General features: G+C 42.1%; 1 long non-coding RNA gene across 1 annotated transcript in view; it reads left to right on the forward strand.

Moving 5' to 3' along the window:
* Window positions 1–13,079, forward strand: part of LOC134336473 (uncharacterized) — a 37,330-nt gene extending 24,251 nt beyond the window's left edge. The window contains exon 3 of the long non-coding RNA XR_010015797.1: window positions 12,976–13,079. This is a non-coding gene — a long non-coding RNA (uncharacterized LOC134336473). The remainder of the gene's footprint in view (window positions 1–12,975) is intronic.
* Window positions 13,080–14,654: the final 1,575 nt, after the last annotated feature.

Genomic DNA, 14,654 nt, shown 5'->3' on the forward strand with positions numbered 1-14,654 from the left:
TTCCCCTTTCCTTTCCAGTCCTGAAGAAGGTCCATAGATGCTGTCTGACCTGCTGAGTTCCTTCAGCATTTTGTGTGTGTTGTTTTGGATTTCCAGCATCTGAAGATTCCTTAGTTTTTCTATGAAAATGGCAAGTAAGTGCTTGAGAGCAATGGGAGACAAGGGGAGACTTTGTTGTCAGGAGAAATTATTATTCCAGTCAGGGATATACTTTGCTTGGGAAACTGGTGGTGTTGCTGAGAAAGTCACCTTATCAGTGCAAAGGGATCAATTGTACCCATGATTTAGACTGTTATTTACATCTGGTTTATAGGAAATTCCTGTCTGCAATAAGTGATGTTGTCTTAGATTAGGAATGGATATGGAAAGTTTGCTCTCTGTTTACAGTTATCATTGAATCGTGTAGCTTTTACTTAACCATTTGTCTTCAAGCCCTCACCATGCTTCCTGTGTGCCTCTGCATCTGTTGTGTTGATGCACTGTAGACAGTGCACTGTGTTGATGTACCTCAATCATGGAGGCTCTGTTACTGGAGTTTCATGCAAAGTAGAGATATACAGTAGTTTAAAGAATCATCAAGCCTGTTCTGATAAACAACAAATGGGCTGCTGATCTACAAGAACAGGAAAGCTAAATTTTGATTTTTCACTTGCTAAAAGTACATATTCAGCCCATTAAAAGCCCAATGACCTGAAATGTATTACAATTTTGGAAGGCACAATATATTCAGAGGTGGTCAATTCCCACATTGGCAGCATCCATCTCCCTGGTGGCAACCATGTGCTCTCAATTGTCAACTATCATCTCCACCAGAACATCTGCCCTTTCTCAGGTTGCATCTCTCTGCTCTTGTCATTGCCTGTTCCTGGGTAGCAGCAGCTGAAACCTGGGAGGATCTGTTTGAGAGTCAGGGCACAAAGAATTTGGTTCCTTTGTGATCATATCTCCCCCTCAGTGGGAGTAATGAGAAGAGGGTGTGTCCTGGGTGGTGAGGTCCTTCATGATGCTTGCTGCCTTCTTGAGGTGTTACTCCTTGAAAGTATCCTTGTTGGTGGGGAGGGGTGTGGTCATGGTGGAGGTGGCAGTGACTGGAAGTCTCTGCAGCCCTTTGTAATCCTGTGCATTGGAACTTCTATACCGGTCAGAGTGCTCTCCATCACACATCAGTAGAAATTTACTTGAGTCTCTGGTGACAAACTAAATTTCCTCAAACTCCAATTGAAGTAGAGCCATTGGTGTACAGTTTTCATGATTGCATAAATGTGTTGGGCACAGCATAGGTTCTCTGGGTTGTTGACACCCAGGAGTTAAAACTGCTCACCTTTTCTGCTGCTGATCCCCCCACAGGGACTGGTGTGTGTTCTCCCAAATTCCTTTTGCTGAGTGGGAGTGTCCATGCCTTCTGATAACTGGGGAAATGCCACATCTGTTTGAAAAATAATGCACTTTTCATCTACATAAAGTCTTGCAAGGCACAAGTGATGGACTCCCTGTGCCCTTTATCATCCCTTGCATCTTTTCAGGCTGGGCAGTTTGTCAAAATATGTTAACATAGATCTGCTGTGGTTCAGCTCATTCTGCTCTCTTTTTGTCAACAAGGGCAGTACTGATCTCTGAGTTTTACCTCAAGTCCTGCTAACTTCTTAGCCTTACTGAGGCCACTAGTGTCAGGTATCTTTCCATGTAAAATATACATGGGGTTAAAAATTGGAGTGATAAGGGACAGTTGGTATGCAAGCAGATGTAGTGTACAGTAAGACTGTCAGGAAGGACAGGCAGATGATAGGGCAAAATTGCAGTTAGATGTTGCAGTGTAACAGGGTGACAAAACAGAAAAGGGTGACAAATACAGGACTGATGGAGTTATATTTGAATGCACGCAACATACAGAATAAGGAAGATGGTTTCATAGCACAGTTAAGAGATTAGCAGTTATGGTGTTGTGGGCATCACTGAGTCATGGTTGAAAGACAATTATAGTTGGGAGCTTAACGTCCAAGGGTTTTCGTTGTATTGAAAGTACAGGCAGGTAGGCAGAGCGGATGGCATGGCTGTGTTGGTTAAAAAAAAATGAAATCAAATTCTTAGAAAGAAGTGACAAAGGATTGGAAGATGTAAAAGTTAAGAAACTGCAAGGGTAAAAAGACCTTGGTGGGAGTTATATACACGTCTCTTAACATTAGCCAGGATGTGGGATACAAATTACAACAGAAGGTGGAAAAGGCATGTCAAAAGGCCAATGTTATGATAGTCATGGGGGATTTCAATATGCCGGTAAATTGGGAGAATCATGTTGGTGCTGGATCCCAAGAGAGAGAGTTTGTAGATTGCCTATGAAATGGCTTGTGGCTGAGCCCTCGAGGGGAAAGGCTGTTATGGATTGGGTGTTGTATAATGAATAGGATTTGATTAGGGAGCTTAAGGTAAAGGAACCCTATGGAACAGTGATCATAATATGATAGAATTCACCCTGCAGTTGGAGAAGGAGAAGCTAAAGTCAGATGTATCAGTACTACAGTAGAGTAAAGGAAATTATAGATGCATGAGAGAAGAGCTGGCTAAAGATGATTGCAAAGGTACACCAGCAGAGATGACAGCAGGATAGCAGTGGCTGGAACTTAGACCATAAGATATAGGAGTAGAATTAAACATTTGGCCCATCGAATCTGCTCTGCCATTTCATCAAAGAATTCCACAAAGCCACCATTTTCTGGCTAAAGAAATTGCTCCTGTCTCTATTTTAACAGGACTGCCCTCTATTCTGAGACTCTGACCTCTGGTCTTAGACTCTTCTACTATAGGAAACATCCTCTCTACATCCACTCTATTAAGGCCTTTCAATTCAATAGGTTTCAATGAGGTCACCCCTCGTTCTTCTGAATTCTAGTGAATACATGCCCAGATCCATCAAACACTCTTCATATGACAAGCCATTCAATCCTGGAATCATTTTCGTGAACCTCCTTTGAACCCTCTCCAGTTTCAGCACGTCCTTTCTAAGATAAGGGGCCTAAAACTGCTCACAATACTCCAAGTGAGGCCTCACCAGTACTTTATAAAGTCTCAACATTACATCCTTGCTTTTATATTCTAGCCCAATTGAAATGAATGCTAACGTCTCATTTGCCTTCCTTACCACAGACTCAACCTGCAAATTGACCTTTAGAGAATCTTTCCATTTAGAAAATAGTCAACCCTTCCATTTCTTCTACCAAAGTGCAGGACCATACACTTCCCAACACCGTATTCCATCTGCCATTTCTTTGCCCATTCTCCTAAGTTTTTCGTAGCCTCTCTATTTCCTCACAACTACCTTCCCCTCCACCTATCTTCATATGGTCTACAAACTTTGCAACAAAGGCATCAATTCCATCATCCCAATCATTGATATATAATGTAAAAAGAATCAGTCCTAACACAGACTATTGTGGAACACCACTAGTCACTAGCAGCCAGTCAGGAAAGGCTCGCTTTATTCCCACTCTTTGCCTTCTACTAATAAATCACTGTTTTATCCATACTAGAATCTTTCCTTAATACCATGAGCTCATAGCTTGTCAAGCAGCCTCATGTGTGACATCTTGTTAAAGGCCTTCTGAAAATCCAAGTACACAACATCAACCAATTCTTCTTTGTCTCTTCTACTTGTTATTTCTTCAAAGAATTCCCAGAGATTTGTCAGGCAAGATTTTCCCATGTGGAATTTGTTGTCACAGGCAGCTGTGGAGGCCAAGTCTTTATGTATTTTTAAGGCAGAGGTTGACAGATTCTTGATCGGTCAGGGCATGAAAGGATACGGGGAGAAGGCAGGAGACTGAGGCTGAAAGGATATCCATGCTCACTTCATGTATCTGAAGAAACTTTTGATATTCTCTTTAATATTTTTTATTGCTTTCTTTAGTATTCCATCTTTACCTTAATGATTTTTTTAGTTGCCTTCTGGTGATTTTTAAAAGCTTCCCATCCTTTAACTTGCCACTAATTTTTGCTCTATTATTTGCCTTCTCTTTTACTTTAATGTTGTTTTTGACTTCCCTTGTCAGCCATGGTTGCGTCATCCTGCCGGTAGAATACTACTACTGCTCTGGGATGCATCTATCTTGCGCCTTCTGAGTTGCATGCCAAAGGGGCAATATTACAATAGTCATGGTGGATTTCAATATGCAGGTAGATTAGGAAAATCAGGTTGGTGCTGGATTCCAGAAGGGTGAATTTCTAGAGTGCCTATGAGATGGCATTTTAGAGCAGCTCGTGGCTGAGCCCACTAGGGGATCAGCTATTCCGAGATTGGGTGTTGTGTAATGAACAAGAATTGATTAGAGACCTTGAAGTAAAAGAACCCTAAGAGGCAAGTGATCATAATATGATTGAATTCACCCAGAAATTTGAGAAAGAGGAGCTAAAGTTGGATGTATTAGTATTACAGTGGAGTAAAGGGAGTTACAAAGGCATGAGAGAGCAGTTGGCCAGATTTAATTGGAAAAGAACACTGGCAGGGATGATGGCAGAGGGCAAAGAGTGGGAATAAAGGGAGCTTTTTCCAGCTGCAGCTGGTGATTAGTGGTGTTACACAAGGGTCCCTTCTGTTTACGTTTTTGTCAATGATTTGGATGATGGAATTTATGGCTTTGTGGTCAAGTTTGCAGATGATACAAAGGGCAGGTGGTGTTGAGGAAGCTGAGAGGCTGCAGAAGGACACACAGGGCAGGAGAATGGGCAAAGAAGTGGCAGATAGAATGAAAAGATTATCATGCAAGGAGCTTTTGATGACTCTGGGTCTTTACTCGTTGGAATTTTGAAGGATGCTGGGGGATCTCATTGAAACATATCAAAAGTTGAAAGGCTTAGATAGATTGGCTGTGAGGAAGATGTTTCCTATATTGAGGAGTCTAGGACCAGAGCCTCAGAATGGAGGGATGTCTATTTAGAATGTAGATGACAAGGAATTTCTTTAGCCAGATGGTGGTGAATCTGTGGAATTCATTGCCAGAGACGATTTATTATCCCTCTCCTGCCTTCTGCCCATAACCTATAACACCCCAACTAATCAAGAACCTGTTCTCCTCCACTTTAAATATACCCAATTACTTGGCCTCCACAGCTGTCTATGGCAATGAATTCCACCGATTCACCACCCTCTGGCTAAAGGAATTTCTTGTCATCTCTGTTCTAAATGGATGCACTTAAATAAACCTACAGTAAACAATCATCCTTTCCAACAAAGATAATTATGTTAACTTCAACTGTAATGAGCAAATACAATCCCTTATTCACTCAGCAACTCTCAATCCGTCTCTGAGGTGAGTTGCTGATCCCCTTTGGATCTGTTGTTTGTTTCCACAGATGTATTGCTTTCATTTATGTCTTTCTGAGAACATTGATGAACAAGTTCACTTCTTTCACATCCTTCTGCCTAGGTTTTATCAGTTCGTCTCTATTCTTGTTCTTGCTGTGTAACCATAATTCACTCCCTGTGCCTCATAATGGAGCCCTGGACTCCATCCATGTGATTAGTGAGTCTTTGCATAAGTTCCAACTAATTCTATCTTTTTTGTAATTTATTTTTTATTGAAGTTCATCATCAAACATTTCCATAAGATGTATTTCAGATACTGTACATATATATCATATAATCATATTTGTCACAAATCTCCACATAATATTTATCTGAGGTATACACTTATAGAAAAGAGAGGAAAGAAAGAACAATCAAAAGAAGAAAGCTATGTACAAAGTAGGGAGTGATCTTTTTTTTTACAACATATTCATTGACTTGTGAGAATAAAATCAGGCCTATGAGGTGTTATGTAGTTAAACCATTTTTCCCAGTATGAATCAAATTGTTCCAACTTATGATTAAAGATGCTGTTATCTCCTCCATTTTGTAAATGTCCATTGTAATTTCCATCCATACATTTAAAGTTGGGCTCTCCTGTGATAACCATTTCCTGGTAAGGGTCTCTTTACCAGCCATTAGCAGTATATTCATTAAATATTTATCTCTTTTCAACCATTCTTGAGGTATATACCCAAAATATATGGTTTTACTCTCTAAGGGTATTTCACATTTAAAGATGTCTTGTAAGACATTATGTATCCCACTCCAATAGTCTTTGATAACAGGGAATTCCCAGAAAATATGATAATAGTTTGCATTTTGATTTCCACAATTTCTCCAGCAAACAGGGAGGTTACTATCATAATGGGATTTCTGAGAGGGTGTAATAAAATATCTTATCAAGTTTTTCCATCCAAACTCCCTCCATTTCTGTGAACTGGTACACTTTCATTGATACCTCCATATTATTGTCCATTCTTCCACAGATATGATTATCCCTCCTTCCTTCTCTCATTTTGTTTTAATGTATGAAGTCAAATGTGTTTTAAGATTTGACAAACCCTTACACACGCTTGAAATTATTCTACTACTGTTGTCTGAATTATATGCTTTTCTAAATAGCTCTATCAAACATGTACTTGCCTTGGTTACATTTTTAACCGTCCTATTAACATACTGTCGCATCTGTAAATACCGATAAAAGTCTTGTTTTTCTGATAAGTGTTTCTCTTTGAGCATTTCAAAACTGAAGTGTTCCTTCTTTCATTATATTGCAAATAGCTGTTGTTCATTTAGCTGTCCAGTCTAGCATCCAGTTTATTCGGTGTAAAATCCGAGTCATATGCACATTTTTTAAGAATTTTTAAGAATTGCAATGTCTCTCTCTCTAGTTTATATTCTTTTATAATAGTTTTCCGTATTTTAAGAGTCCATTTCACCCATAGGTTATCAATTGTATTTATATAACTTTTTAGGTTGTTAAATGTTGATTTAATATTTTTATCGTCTTTCTTAGTATCTGTTCCACGTTTTGCACGTGATCTTTCACCTTCTCAATTCGTGTCTCTGCCACCACTATTTTCTGATTGACATTGGCGAGCTCTGACTTTATATCATTTAGTTGCTGTTTTATATCTTTTTGGACTTCCCTTATCTCTTCCAGAATCTTTATCATATTTGCCACTTCGCCTGAATGAGGCCCATCGTCAGCCTCGCCGCCATGCGCACGTGTAGGAGAGCCGCTCGTTGTACCTCTCTCTTCCATAGGCTCCACAGTGATGCATTTTTTATCTCCATTCTTTCTCCCCATTCTTGCCCCCCTTATCAATTCAGATATTTTCGAAAGATCTTATATTTGATGGATTAATGGGGCAAAATATGCGTTTTTCTGGAGGAGCTGTTGATTTAAGCTGCCATTCTGAACGATGACATCACTGGACCCCCCCAACTGATTCAATTCACAGAGCTCCTTCTGTTGACTGTGCATCACAGACAGCAACTCCTCCAGTTGGTTTGTGTTGAGCTGTTGCTGTTGTTCTGGCCTTGGGATCTGTATGGTCTCCCCATCTTCCTTTTCGTTTTTCCTCTTCAGCCTTGGAGAGGATTGTGGAGATATTTTTAATTTCCAGTCTTTAACCGGATGTCGATGAGAGACAGATTTTGATCCAAAGCTACATGGTGTGGAGGCAAGAATGGTGACTTCTTCATCATGATCACTCTGTTCAGCACCAGCACCCTGACTTTCATGCTGGTGTAGCTAGTACAGACGTCTATGGAAGGTGAAGTTCTTGTACCTCTCTTGCATAACCTCTCTGGAGTTGTCATGGATGCTGTTACGAGTTTCTCGAGTTACATCAGGTAAGCAACCCAACCCTGAACATCTGCATACTCTTCCAAGCATGAAATGTGGTCATCTTTAGCCTGTGAAGCCACCAGGTTGAGCTCTTCTCCTGCATTTAATATTGGCAGTACTCACTTTTCAACAATCAGTAGCTGAGCCTTTGAGTGCTGCCCCCTGTGCTTGATGGTCACTATACAGCCCCCTTTTACTGGAACGTTCTCTTCAGTATAGCCTGCCACTTTTAATTGCACTGGGTAAATCTTGCTCTTAACTTTGAGGGAATTGTAATCATTCATGGATAACAGATTCTCCTGGGTTCCAGTGTCAAGGTTGAATGGAATTGCTGTCTCATTTAGTCACTGGAACAATCCATTCTGTTTTGCCAGCACCAGCAGTCTGTAGAGAATCTACAAAGACCTCGTCCATTTCCTCAGCAACATTTTCTCTTGGTAGCCCCAGCTTGGCAGCACTTTATGAAATGATTCCTCTTCCCACAATTATTACTGGACTTTCTATAAGCAGGACACGTCTTTGGGGTTTGCCTACCTCCACACTTACTACATTTGCTGTTTGAGCCTACCTATTGCGTTGAGAAACATCCTTGTGCTCTGCCCTTCTGCTTTCTCAGCATGCCCTGTCGCTCTTACCCCGTGCAACTCCTCAGCTTGTGATCGCAGATTCACAGGCATTTCCAGTGTTAAATACTTTTCACAAAGCAATCATGCTCTGAGCCTATTATTTGTAGTTCCGCAATCTATTTTGTCTCTAACTACTGAGTATCTCAAATCTCCAAACTTACAGGACTTACTCAGTGTGTGAAGCTCAGCTGAGTATTGGTCAAAGCTAACACCTTGTTTCTGGTCACAGGAAAAGAACTTGTATCTTTCAAACATCATGTTTCACTTGGGATAAAATGCTCCTTAAGTTTTGTCATCAGAGTGTCCAATATAAAGGCGGTCTCATCAATTTGAAAGATATTGATGTCCAAAGTAACTTTGCCAATTACATGTAGAAAGATAGATGCTTTCAATTTTTTTCTCCACCCCTCCAGCTGTGTCTCCATCTCCACATCCACTCTATCTAGGCCTTTCAATAGATTAGGTTAGATTAGATTATGAGGACGCTCAGTCCTCGTTTATTGTCATTTAGAAATGCATGCATTAAAAAATGATACAATGTTCCTCCAGTATGATATCACAGAAACACAGGACAAACCGAGACTAAAACTTACAAAACCACATAATTATAACATATAGTTACAACAGTGCAAAGCAATACCATAATTTGCTAAAGAGCAGACCATGGGCACGGTAAAAAAAAGGTCTCAAGACCCGATAGCCTCATCATCTCTTGCAGACGGCAGAAGGGAGAAACTCTCCCCGCCATGAACCTCCAGCGCCGCAAACTTGCTGATGCGGCACCCTGGAAGCACCCGACCGCAGCCGACTCTGAGTCCGTCCGAAAACTTCGAGCCTCCGACCAGCCCTCCGATACTGAGCACCATTTCTGCCGAGCGCTTCGACCCCGCCCCAGCCGCCGAGCAACAAGCAAAGCCGAGGACTCGGGGCCTTCCCCTCCAGAGATTCTGGACCACACAGTAGCAGCGGCATCGAAGTTGGGCACAGGAGTACACCGAGCGTCATAGGAAGTCATTCCTGCCTGAGGCCATCAAACTTTACAACTCCTCCCTTGGAGGGTCAGATACTCTGAGCCAATAGGCTGGTCCTGGACTTATTTCCTGGCATAATTTACATATTACTATTTAATTATTTATGGTCCTATTACTATTTATTATTTATGGTGCAACTGTAACGAAAACCAATTTCCCTCGTGATCAGTAAAGTATGACTATGACTATGACTATTTCAGAAGTTTCTCCAGATGTTCCTCTGTGCTCTCACGTCCGTCTCCATCAAATCAGGATTGTGTACGGCACCCTACTTGACAGATAACAGATATCACCACCAGAGTGGCCACTGCGAGCAGCGTCACACCGCCATCTTCTCCTCCCAGTCTCAATTCTTCTAAACTTCAGTGAGTACACGCCCAGAGCCATCAAGTGGTCCTCATACGTTACCTTTTTTATTCCTGGAATCATTCTCATGAACTTCCTCTGGACTCTCCAATGCTAGAACATCTTTTCTTTGATAAGTAGCCCAAAACTGCTCATATTACTCCAAGTCTGATCTGACCAATGCCTTATAAAGCTTCAGCATCACATCCTTGCTGTTATATTCTAGTCATCTCGAAATGAATGCTAATATTGCATTTGCCTTCCTTACCACCAACTCAACCTGCAAATTAACCTTCAGGAATCCTGTACAAGGACTCCCAAAACCATTTGCACCTACGATTTTTGAAATTTCTCCCTTTTAGAAAATAGTTTATGCCTTTATTCCATATACCAAAGTGTATGACTATACACTTCTTTACATTATATTCCATCTGCCACTTATTTGCCCGTTCTCCCAACCTATCTAAGTCCTTCTACAGATTCCCTGCTTCGTCAGTACTACCTTCCTCTCTGACCCTTTGAGGGTTGTTGGCATTACACTCACCGAGGCAAACTGAGAATATTCCATCACTTCCCACACCTGTGTCAGGATGCTGTCTATTGACTATAGCTCAGAGTTCAACACTATCACTCCTGCAGTCCTGAATGAAAAGCTACAGAACCTGGGCCTCTGTACCTCCCTCTGCAATTGGATCCTTGACTTTCTAACTGGAAGACCACAATCTGTGTGGATTGGTAATAATATCTCCTCCTCGCTGACGACCAACACTGGCGCACCTCAGGGGTGTGTGCTTAGTCCACTGCTCTTCCCGTTCTATACCCATGACTGTGTGGCTAGGCACAGCTCAAATACCATCTATAAATTTGCTGATGATACAACCATTGTTGGCAGAATCTCAGATGGAGACGAGAGGGCGTGCAGGAGCGAGATGTACCAGCGAGTTGAGTGGTGTTGCAGCAACAACCTGGCACGTAACATCAGTATCACCAAAGAGCTGATTGTGGACTTCAGGGAGGGTAAGATGAGTGAACACAAACCAATCCTCACAGAGGGATCAGAAGTGGAGAGAGTGAGCAGTTTCAAGTTCCTGGGTGTCAAGATCTCTGAGGATCTAATCTGGTCCCACCATATTGATGCAGCTATAAAGAAGGCAAGCTAGCAACTATATTTCATTAGGAATTTGAGGAGATTTGATTTGTCACCTAAAGAAACTCAAAACTGTCTCCAGTTGTACCATGGAGAGCATTCTGACAGGCTGTGCCACTGGCTGGTATTGGGGGGTGAGGGGGCTACTGCACAGGACTGAAGAAAGCTGTAGAAAGTTGTATAATTCGTCAGCTCCATCATGGGTGCTAGCCTCCGTAGTATCAGGGAGCAGAAAGGCGGCATCCATTATTAAGAAGGCCCATCACCCAGGACATGCCCTCTTTTCGTTGTTACCATCAGGAAGGAGGTACAGAAGACTGAAGGCACATGCCCAAAGAATCAAGAGCAGTTTCTTCCTCTCTGCCATCAGATTTCTAAATGAACATTGAACCCATGAACACTACTTCACTTTTCTTAGTATTTCTGTTTTGCACTGTTTTCAATTTAACTAATATAATTAATGTAATTAATGTATTTGTTTTCTATATTTGTCATATATTGCATTGTACTGGTGCCACTATTAACAAAGTTCATATATGCCTGTGATATTAAACCTGATTCTGATCAATCTGTCTACAAGCTTTCTAAGTGGTGACAAATTCAGTCTAAGTGGTGGTAACAGTGTAATTATAGCAACTCAAGGCACAATGTGCCCCTCTCGGAGTCCTCTGCACTCAGGCAATCATGCTGTCTCTCGATGGTGAGAGAGAATTTGCTGCCAATTCTCGAATCGGAGAAACTCGGAATAAGTTTGACAGTGCAGACCGTAACGCTGAAACAGCAAGCTGTTTGTTGGTCTCCCCCCTCGCTGTGGACAGGGCGACACCTCTCTCTCCCTTATTAGTGGGAATGAAAGTCTGTGGCACGTTGAAGTGCTGGGTTATGGACTGTAGTTTTTGATGGACCTACTTCCTGGTCTCTTTGTGGGGTCTTTGCTTGGTTGGTGGTGGGGGGAGGGTGCTGATGCTTTCCACTGGAACAAGTGGGGTGAGGAGGGGTTGGGAGAGTTGATGTTTTGCTGCTGTTTGTGCAAGGGAGGGGGTGAGGGGATTTGGGGTGCTAACGTTTTTCTGTCATTCATTCTTTGAGGGTTTATTTTGTTTCGTGGATACCTGCAAAGAGAAACACTTCAAATTGTTTACTGTATACGTTCTCTGATATTAAATGGAACCATCGAACCATTGAATAAATATTAATATATCAGCTTTCGATGTGCCCAATTTGCTTCGATTTCAACTTCTCAACCAAATCTTTGAAAATTCTTTGAAGTTTTGGGAAGTTCTGGAAGCTGGCCAAACCTGCCAATTTAGCTCAGTAGTGCACAGTGTCCAGCCAGCTTGTTGCTTCTACCTGGTCTGTGTCAGTGTGTGGCAAACTGCTCTCACTCATGGTAATCTATCACCCGCTGCTTGGTCCTCAGTCCAACTCCCGAGGCCCACTGGCTTCCAGAAATATCTGATTTCTGTTTGTAAATCTGTATTATTCTTTCAGCAGGATGCACAGTTTCAAATATTTTAAATTTACTGACAAATCTTTAAAAAGTTAAAACAGTGCATGAAAGACATAATCCCTAACTAAATTATTTGAATCAGGTTTAAGTTAACTCAACTTGTTCAAAATAAGAGTAATTCATTTTATTGGCCAGAATATCCACCAGAAACTTGCAAGAACTGATTTCAGCAGCTCTGAATTTAACAGAAAATCTAACTGGAATAAGGTCAAAACAGCGGTGTTCAAGACCTCTGGGGAGATTCAGTTCCCCATTCATGAGAATCTATTTCTTATTTATCTAATTCCTTTTCCGGTGACTCATTATTTTATTTTCTGGCAATGAACTTCCTTATCTCTTCCAACTCATTCCCTTTCTGAGTACAGGTCGACCTTCACTAATCCGACTACCTGTAATCCGGTTCCTTTGATAATCCGGCACTGATTTTGCTTAATGTGATCCTTCTGTAATTCGGCACTTCACTAATCCAGCACTCCTCAGGTCCCAGCGGTGCCGGATTAGCGAAGGTCGACCTGTATTTGTTTTCTTCTCTTTCCTTCTCACTATTCCACCTTAAAAGACGCTCAGCTGTAAGATTTTCAGTTTTGATAACATTTTATTTATTTGTATTTCTCTATTTCTGCAGTGTGAAAGAAAGAAGGAAAGAGATAAAGGAAGAACAGAGGAAACGTGAAGTTTCTTTTTGTATCTCAAATTGGTAATGGGTATTAAAGAGTTTTTGAAATATGGTCACTGCTGTAGTGTAAAATTCAGCAGTCATTTCCACTCAGGTTTCCACAAACAAAATTTAGAAAACTTACAGCACAATACAGGCCCTTCAGCCCACAATGCTGTGCTGAACATATCCCTACCTTAGAAATTACTAGTTACCCATAGCCCTCTATTTTTCTAAGCTACATGTACTTATCCAAAAGTCTCTTAAAAGACCCTATCGTATCCACCTCCACCACCGTTGCCAGCAGCCCATCCCACGTACTCACCACTCTCTGCGTAAAAACTTTACCCCGACATCTCCTCTGTACCTACTTCCCAGCACCTTAAACTTGTGCCCTCTTGTGGCAGCTATTTCACCCCTGGGAAAAAGCCTCTGACTATCCACACGAACAATGCCTCTCATCATCTTATACACCTCTATCAGGTCACCTCTCATCCTCCGTCTCTCCAAGAAGAAAAGGCCGAGTTCACTCTAACTGTTCCCCAATCCAGGCAACATCCTTGTAAATCTCCTCTGCACCCTTTCTATGGTTTTCACAAACTTCCTGTAGCGAGGTGACCAGAACTGAGCACAGTACTCCAAGTGGGGTCTAATCAGGGTCCTATAAAGCTGCAACATTACGTCTTGGCTCCTAAATTCAATTCCGCGATTGATGAAGGCCAGTACACCGTACGCCTTCTTAACCACAGAGTCAACCTGTGTAGCTGCTTTGAGTGTCCTATGGACTCAGACCCCAAGATCCCTCTGATACTCCACACTGCCAAAAGTCTTATCATTAACACTATATTCTGCCATCATATTTGATCTACCAAAATGAACCACTTCATACTTATCTGGGTTGAACTCCATCAGCCACTTCCTTTTTTTTGTAAACACAAAATAATCTGCAGATGCTGTAAAAGATCAAAGCAACACTTCCAGTTCGCTGGATGAACTCAGCAGGTCAGGCAGCATCAGTCAGAAACGATGAGTCGACATTTCGGGCTGGAACCCTTCGTCAGGACTGAAGAATAAAAGATGGGGAAGGATTTGAAGAATGCTTGTAGGTTCAGTTGAAAGACCAGTAATTTGAAAGACAAAGGGGTGGGGGAGGGGAAGCATTGATGTCATAGCCCTGAAAACAATGGGTGGTAGAAGAAGGAGGCGGAACCATGAGGGGGCTGGGGGAGGGGGTAGAGTGACATAGGGATAGAGGAAGGGAGGGGGAGGGAATTACCACAAGTTGGAGAATTCTATGTTCATACCAAGGGGCTGGAGACTACCTGGACGGTATATGAGGTGTTGCTCCTCCAACCTGAGTTTGGCCTCATCATGGCAGTAGAGGAGGCCATGTATGGACATATCTGAATGGGAAGCAGAGATGAAGCGGGTGGCTACCGGGAGATCCTGTCTATTGTGGCGGACGGACTGGAGGTGCTCGACGAAGTGGTCCCCCAATCTGCGTCGGGTTTCACCGATGTAGAAGAGGCCGCACCGGATGCAATAGATGACCCCAACAGATTCACAAGTGAAGTGTTGTCTCACCTGGAAGGACTGTTTGGGGCCCTGAATGGTTGCAAGAGATGAGGTGTAGGGACAGGTGTAGCACT

This window comes from Mobula hypostoma, chromosome 22 (genome assembly GCF_963921235.1).
Source record: "Mobula hypostoma chromosome 22, sMobHyp1.1, whole genome shotgun sequence".
Lineage (NCBI taxonomy): Eukaryota > Metazoa > Chordata > Chondrichthyes > Myliobatiformes > Myliobatidae > Mobula > Mobula hypostoma.